Genomic DNA, 8,755 nt, shown 5'->3' on the forward strand with positions numbered 1-8,755 from the left:
GGAAAGCCCACATGGGCTGACTGGAGGGCAGTGAGGCCAACAGAGAGAGTGATCCAGCGTCCGCCAAGAGACGGTCTAAGCGGGGACCCTGCCCTGGCCATGGCGCTCCTAAGAATGTGCAGATTCTACAGGGAGAGGTGCCCCCACCCCAGCCTCTGAACCCCTCCTTCTAGAGCCCTTGGCTCCAACTGCCTCTGGTTGGTCCATGAGTTGTCCTCTTTCCCATCAGACTTTGCTCCCCCCAAGAGGTGAGGACCGTGGCATACCTCCCAAGCCTTGCTAGCCTAAGGCGAGTCTCAGGGAAGGCTGTGTACCCAACAAGCCCTAGTGCCTACTAGCAGCCTGGCACCAGCTCAGTCCTGAGAATCCAGGGATGGTTCAGACAAGATCTCTGCTCTGCAAGAGACAGACCAATACACAGATCATTGAGTTCCCTGGTGTCAGCAGGCAGGAGCAGTCCAGGATAGCTTCCTGGAGGTGGTGATGCCCAAGCTAAGTCTTACAATTTGAACAGAAGGTACCCAAGGACTGAAGGTGCTTCTGGTCGCTTGACTCAAACTTCACTCCCTGCTACCTCCTTTTGTGCCTGTCTCCACCTCACAGGTTATAAATGCTAAAGACTTGCTGTCCTCCAATTCCTTGCAGTTATAATAGTGAATTAAAAGCTAACACATTGAGTACTTACTATGTGCCACGTACTGTTCTCCACTTTTACATGTATTACTTCACTTAATCCCCAAAACAACCTATGAGGTATGTTGTTATTAACATCATCCCCATTTTGCAGATGAGAAAACTGAGGCTAGAGAGGGTTAGTGATTTCCCGAGGTGATTTAACCAGGAGGTGATGGAGCTGGGATCCGGATTTCGGTAATCCGATCCCAGATCCCATGCTCTTGACCACCAAGCTCTACTGCTCTGCAGTGAATATGAATATAGGCATGATGCCTGGAGCTGAGGCAGCCATCCTGTAGCCAAGAAAGTTGAGAGCTATGAGCTCTGATATCAACAGGCTGCAGATCCAATGCCAGCATCTGTTCTCTGAATGTCTTGTTATGTGAAAAGAATAAACTTGCATGTATTTTAGCCACTCTAGTCAGCTTTTCAGTCACTTGCAGCTCAGCATACTCCTAACTGATACCCTGGGGGGATAACATAAGGGGTCAATCCCCTGGCTGAGAGAAGGGCATGAGCAAAGTCATAGTAACTGCTTGGAAGGCATCTCCAAGCAGCTGCTGTTGCCAGAGCATAAGGCACAGGGCAGGGGCAGGGTGACCAGCTGTCCTGATACTGAGTAGTTTTCCAGGACGTGGGACTTCCAGTGCTAAAACTGGGACAGCCCCTGGCAAACTGGGATGGTTGGCCACCCTAGCAGGGAGGGGCAGGCGATGTGACTGGAAAGTAAGCAAAGGCCCTTCATGGAAGGCCTTGTAGCCATGGTAGGGGGTTGTTGGGACTTTATTCTGAGGGCAATAGGGAGCCATAGAAGGGTTAGAGAAGTGACCACTGTTGTCAGATGTGCCTGCCAAAGTATTCGTCTGTGCCGGCGGGGCAGGCATGAAGGGGTGAGGAGGTGGAGGAATGGAAGTTCCTCAGGCCAGGATCTTCATCTGACCCTAAACTCCTTGATGATGTAATTGGCCTACCTACTGCTGGGCCACTGCTCCCACACCCATTGGCGATAAGCTATAATTGACTGAGTCACTATATAAAGAGCTCTGCCCAGTGCTCTGGGCGGAGGCAGAGGCTGGACCGGGTTACAGACCTGAGGGCTGCTGGATGCAAATGTGACTATGCTTGACCTACTGCCGGGAGAATAAAGCCAGGTATAAAACCTTTTACCCAAGGATGTGCCGTTGCCACTTTTCGGTCTCACCAAAAGCACAGTGAACCTGCCGGGGGCTGAAACCCTCAGTTGAGACAATCTGACAGCTGTGCGAGGATGATTTGGAGCAGGAAAGAGGGGAGGCCAGTTAGGAGCTGCTGCAGTGGGTTAGGCCACAAGTACTGTGGCCCCAACCAAGGCAACAACAGAAAGGAGACAGTGAGTTCAGGAATTTAGTCTTTATTTAAGAAGCGTACGTGTAGCGTTGAACAGCTGCCCCCCAAGTCCCAAATGCATATAAACTTTTGGGAATGTGATTGAATTGTCAAGAGTACTTTTTATTAGCTAATAAATGGTGAAACAAAAGCCATAGTTGTGTTTGTTCCACAGGAGTGTAAAATTCTCAGACTCAGGCACAAGATCACTGTTGTGTCCAAGAGTCAGTGCCTATCTGTGGTGGACAGAATAATAGCTCTCCCAGGACATTCATGTCCTAATCCCCAGAACCTGTGAATTCATGACCTTATGAGGCAAAAGGGATTTTGCAGGTGTGATTAATTTAAGGGACTTGGGATGGGGAGATTTTCCTGGCATATCCAGGTGGGCCCAGTGCAATCACACACTCTTCTAAGAGGGAGGCAGAGGGGTTAGTCAGAAGGAGATACGAGGACAGAGCAGGGGGTCAGAGTCAGAGGGAGATGTGAGGGTGTTAGCTGCTGGCTTCGTAGACAGAGGCAGGGGCCACAAGCCAAGGAACACAGGCTGCCTCTACAGCTGGAAAAGACAAAGGAAGGGGCTCTCTCCGCGCCTCCAGGAACCAGCCCTGCTTCAGTGCAGTGAGGCTGACTATGGACTCTGCCTCCAGAACCGTAAGAGAATCTATTTGTTTTAAGCCCCTGCATTTTTGTGATAATTTGCTAAAGCAGCAAAAGGAAGTAAATACACCATCCCTTCTCCCTTCTGGCAAAATCTATAATACACTGTGGGGATGTAGGGGAGAGGAAAGGGAGGTGTCGTGAAGGTTCCCTGGGATCTGGCTTAGGTGACAGCAAGGATTTATGAGCTTTATCCAAGAGGTCCCAAACCAGTGGCTGGAAGTGAGGGCCAGTGGGCATTTAGGCACCGGCCCACCCATCTCCACCTTCTGCCTCAGCAGAGGACCCCCTGGCGTGGGGGCCTGAGAGCACCACATGCCAGCACCCCAGTACAGTGCCTTGTGGGTCTAACACAGCCACCATGGCCACTGTGTATTGAGCATTTGCTATCTGTGTGCTGGGCACCATCCAGGGGCTTTACTACCTGATCTTATTCATGATCATGACAACTGTGATGATTACCTGCCTTTACAGATGAGGAAACTGAGACTCAGAGAGGTTTAAAAACTCACCCAAGATCACACAGCTAGTAATGGGGTACCAGGACTTAACCCCAGGTAGTCTGACTCCAGAGCCTGTGTGACTGATGGCCAAATCTTAGGGACTCCCTAACACACTGAAATCCTCTAGCGACCTTGCCTGGGGGTGTAGGCTGTGGGTATGCTCACAGACCTCAACGAAGATGGCAGTGAGTCCAGACAGAAATCTGAAAGGAGAATTCTTGCTTACAGATGCTCACAAACGGCTTGCACCCACTCCATCAGCTGCTGCTGACATAATTAAGAATACTGAGTAACAACCACAAACCCCCAGGGACACCCAGTGACAACCACTTATTGCTCACACACTGGGGGTCAGTTAGGTGGCCCTGATGAATTTGGCTGGAATTCCTCCTATCTAGGGGGCCACCTGGGGTTGGCTGGTCTAATCTGGGTCTGGCCAGGGCAGCTCAGCTCCTCCTCGGGCAGACACTGCAGAGTTACATGGCGAAGGGGATGAATCAGGGCTTCACGAAAGGGTGAGGAATCACGGCTGTGTTGGCAATCTACCACCCCTACGTTATCTTTGACCCAAGTCAAGAGCATAAACTATGGCAGGGCACAAGGGAAGGCACGCAGGGGGCTTGAGCTCTGAATGCTGCCACCACCAAGCAGTGTCACTGAGTCACCTAAACTCCCAGAGCTTCAGTTTCCTCATCTGTAAAATGGGCCCCTGCTCCCTCTCCCTGTTAGCAGCCAGTGAAATAACAGAGGCTTGTGATAGAGTCACTACTACTGACCTCACACCCTGGACTCCTGTGAGCAAATCCTCCCTTTCCCTTCTGTTCCTAAGGAGGGAGAGCCTCATTCCCAGCAGGCCACAGGGGCCAGTTTCCTGAGCTCACTCTTATCAGGTTGGGACATGGGTCTGTGAGATTCAACTGGTGGTGGGCCAAGGGGCAGGTAAAGGCAAAGAATAAATATGGAGAATCTTCCCAAAACATCAATTTTCTATGAAGACTGGGCGGGAAGAAAAAGATTTATATTAAAGTAAAACTCAGCGATGCTATGAAGTAAGCTGCAAAATTCAAATTAAACTTTCCAGATGAAGAAGGAGACTTCTGAGACATTTTTCCTGTCGTGATGACTGCTGTGTGCTAGACCCCAAATCATTGTTCTACTGCAAACAAGAGCCTGCAAACCAAATGTTTATAAATAAAGATTTATTGGAACACAGCTATGCCCATATGGCTGCTTTCGCACTGCAACAGCAGAGCTGACTAGTTGCAACAGAGACCATATGGCCAGCAAGCCTAAAATATTTACTATCTGGTCCTTTACAGAAAAAGTTTGCCAACCCCTGATCTACTAGGATTTTGGGGTAGAACAGTTTGAAGAACTCTGTGCTATTCTGATGTCTGAGGCCTGCAGGTCTAAAGATTTAAGAGTGAGCATTTTAGCGTACATTTACTCTGCTCAGCATTTTAGGTAAATACACCGTTATTTAATTCTAACAACAATCCTAAGCGACAGATAGGATTATATTGTTTCTATTTGGTCGGTGAAGAAACTGAGAACAGGAGAGATTAAACTTGGCCAAGTCCAGTTCTTGCCAAATTTTAACATGCACAAGAACTCGCTGGATATCTTGTTAAACTGCAGGTCCTGAATCAGGAGGTCTGGGTGGGACGGTCTGCATTTCTAACCAGCTCCTTAGCTCTGCTGATACTTCTGGGCCAGACCACTCTTAAAGGTACAAGGATCCAAACCACAGAGTCACCACACCAAAGCAGGAGCCTGGTAAAACCCAAGCCCCAAGCACTGAAATGTACGGCTTCTCGGAGGAACTGAATCCACTTGCATGAGTCACAAACCGCATGAGAAGTTCACGTCTGCGTCTCCCTGCCCCCACTGAGACCTCAAGGACCCAGGCCAGTTTAGAACTCTACAGATTGCCCTGTTGTCCAACAACATATAAATGGGGGGACTGAACCCCAGAGAAGGGAGCAGGCTGTAGCACCTATTTGCTCTCTGCCTCCCCCCCAGCCTCCATTCCTTCTTCAGAAACCTGGGTTTTTATTCCTTGCCACGCCTCCCCAACTCCCACTCCTCCTATACATGATCTGGGTGGAGCCTCTTGTCCAGATCTAGGGGCAGGACTAGTGCTCCAGGCCTGGCCAATCAACACGTGGCATCCCCTCCCCCACTAATACAATTGGTTCAGGGATGGTCCTCTGACCGGAGTCGGGCCCAATCACAGAGAGTTGAAGGACTTCGGCCCTAGCTCCCAGAAGGCTTTCACTTTCCCTGTGTTGGGTTTGAGGATGAGGGGGTGTGAGGCCATCCCGGCAAAATGGGGCAAAGCAGAAGGGTGGTTTTGCGACCAAGGATATGTCTGACAGTGTGGAGACATTTCTGTTGTCATGATTTGGGGGATGAGGGAAAGAGGTAATGGCATCTCCTTGGTGGGGGGCCAGGGATGCAGTGCACAGGACGGTCCCCACAGCAAAGGATGGTTGCCCAAAACAGCAGTCATACTGCAGCTGAGAAGCCCTGGGCCAGAGATTCTGTAGCCGTCTTGTTCCCTGGAGAAGGCAGAACCTGGAGCCTAGGAGTGGATCCCCACAGCAGAGGGCAGAGCCAAAAGATGGAGAGAGGCCAGGCTCTGAGGACCTCATCAGAGCCCTGAGCCCAGCTGTGCCTAAAGCTAGATCTGCTCCTGGACTTTCCCATTTTGAGGCTCAGTCAATGACTTTTTGGCTTAAGCCTGTTTGATGGAGTTTTCTGACAACTTTCAATTCCTCACAGCAGGGTGGTGAAACAGACTGGGCATATTGTCCCTCTCTCTGCTTTACAGATGGGCAACCCCAGGCCAGAGAGCCTGTGTGGCTTACCCAAGGTCACACAGCAAGCCCTTAGCATGGGCCAAACTAGTATTTGTTCAGTGACCTCATGCAAGACAAACCTTATTTATATAGTGAAACAAACACAGCTACATGGAGCACAGTGCCAAGTTCACATTCACTTTCAGGATAAAAATAGGAGACTTCAGAAATAGTTTGTTGTAGCCATTGCTACTAACTGTAAACAAGAGTCCAGACTTATGAGGAATCGGGTAAAGCTGGGACTAGAACCCAATGTTCTGATGCCCAGTCCAACGGGATTCTGCGCCCCAGTCACCCTCACCTTTGCATGACCCTTGGGCAATCACAAAATTCTTTCATGCCCGTTTTCTCACCCTTACAACAGTCCCACAGTCTAGGCCTGGATTGTTATCTAGAAAACCCAGGCCCAGAAGATGAGTGATGTGTCCAAGATGTAACATTAAAATCTGATTGACTTGAACCCAGGGCTTCATGGCTGAAGTCCATTTTCTCCTCTGCTTTTCTGGCCAGGGCCCAAGGTAGAGTCTGTGGGCACAGAGCAGGGCTGTCTCACCAGAGCCTGGCCTGCCTGGCACTGGGCTCTGACCACAAACAAGGAGAGTGAAGGTCTAAGGAAGAGCGAGGGAAGAGGAAGCCCTGCTCATTTTCTCCACCCATCCCCTACCAAAAAGAAGAGGCTTATTGTAGTACTAGGAGAAGATTCAGAATGCCCTCCCCAGGAGCAAGGACCCTTGAAATCAGACCAACCCAGATTGGGATTCCTCTTCTGACTTAGAAGCTGTGTGACCTTGGGCAAGTCACTTTCTGTCTCTGAACCTCCGCTTCCTCATCTGAAATATGGGACCCTCCTCCAGGGTGTTATGAGGCTTAAATTAGAAAGGACATGTGAATGCATCTGACATCTATGTGGTGTTTGGTTAACATCAGCCCCCCTTTCTAAGAAGCTCCTGCTTTGACACCATTTGAAAGAAAAAGTTCTTAGAGAAATGCAGATTGCTGTTGTCTTGGGAGCCCACAGTGAAAGACACCTTAATTTACCCCAAAAAAGTCCTCCTCTGCCAACATTCTCTCCTCCAGCCCATTGCTGGTGCTGCCAGCCCCGATGTGTGGATCTGTCTGGTGCTTCTCCCATGTTTTTCAAATCCTCACCACCATGTTGGAAAACATTTCTCTCCTGTTTCACAGATGGGCGGGCCCCAGGCTTAAAGACATACATCACTCATCCAGGGTCACACAGTAAGCCATGGCATGGCCTGGAACAGGCTTCCCCAGCCTCAACACCACTGACACAGGGGGGGCGGATAGCTCCTTGTCAGGGGCTGCTCTGTACACCGTGGGATGCTTACAGCATCTCTAGTCTCTGCCCACTAGATGCCAATAGTACCCTTCCCTGGCCATGACACCCAAAATTATCCCCAGACATTGTCCAATGTTCCCTGGTGGGCAATACCAACTCCACTGAGAACCACCGGCCTGGAATGCTGTGCGTTCAGCATGCCAACCTAATCTTTTCTTTGAAAGCACATCCGCAAGAACCAACAACTTGTATTTACTTCTTCCACTAACGTGCCACATAATCTCTTGAAAGCAGATAGAACCCAAGTTCAATATCAACCTTTGGCACCTTTTTCAAAGTATTTGCAGGGTGACAGTGAGAGAAAATGGAAAAAGAAATATTTGAACACAGGCCCTTTTTTCCTCTGGGCTTTGAGAAAATCTCCAACTTGTGCACTCGGCGCATATCTCTAGCCAATAAGCCAACTCATCAAACCAGGGCCTTAGCCAGAGCCACATGAGCAGGACTCCTACAGACACACTGTGCTCAGGGCCCAGCTGCTGTCTGCATTGAGCTGTAGGAAAGCTCTGTCACCCAGAAGCACTTTCCCAGTCCCCTGGACTCAGCCGTGTGGTTATAAGAAAGTCTGGATAAAGTTCCAAAGAAGTAGAGCAAAGGTCAGACTCTATGACCTCTTGGGATCCTTCCAGAACAAGGATTTTCTGTTTGGGGTTTGGGAATGCAGCAACAGTGGGTTACATTGTTTGGGTCACTGCTTGCTGGACTCAAAACCCTTCCTGTTTTACAGCTCCCAGCTGCGGGTTCCCCACTAGGGTGGTTAGAGGTGAAGATGTGAGGCTCGACAGCTGCCCCTGGCAGGTGAGTCACTGCCCACTCCACCTCCCTCCCTGCCCTTACCTACCTCACGACACCCCTGTGCCCTCCACCATGGGGTCTTTGCACTGGCAAACTCAGAGAGTAGGATGGGAAAATTCACCAATACAACACATTTCTGTAGCCTTAGTCAACCTTAGGGGTGGAGAGAGAGGGACCCCCACCCCACCACCCATACAGGCAAATTCCCAAATACAGTCTTATTCTGTTAACTAATCAGTTGCTTGCTTACAAAGGTACTGTCATCCTATGAACCGTTCATCACCACCTATGCAAATGTTCCTTGCTTTCAAGAACTAATCAGTGTGTTTATGCAAATTAATTCTTAACTACAAGCAAATTGATGTTACCAATGAAAGGAAATGTTTCATTTCCTTGAAATAATCATAGTGATATCAAAATTAAAATGTTGGATGGGGTACAGGCACAAATTACTAGGACCTGATAGTCATAGGATTCCCAAAGGAATTATCTTGACATGAATAAACAGAGTAAAACCTCTCTCATCTGCTGTGATTGGG

This window comes from Manis pentadactyla, chromosome 4 (genome assembly GCF_030020395.1).
Source record: "Manis pentadactyla isolate mManPen7 chromosome 4, mManPen7.hap1, whole genome shotgun sequence".
Classification (NCBI taxonomy): domain Eukaryota; kingdom Metazoa; phylum Chordata; class Mammalia; order Pholidota; family Manidae; genus Manis; species Manis pentadactyla.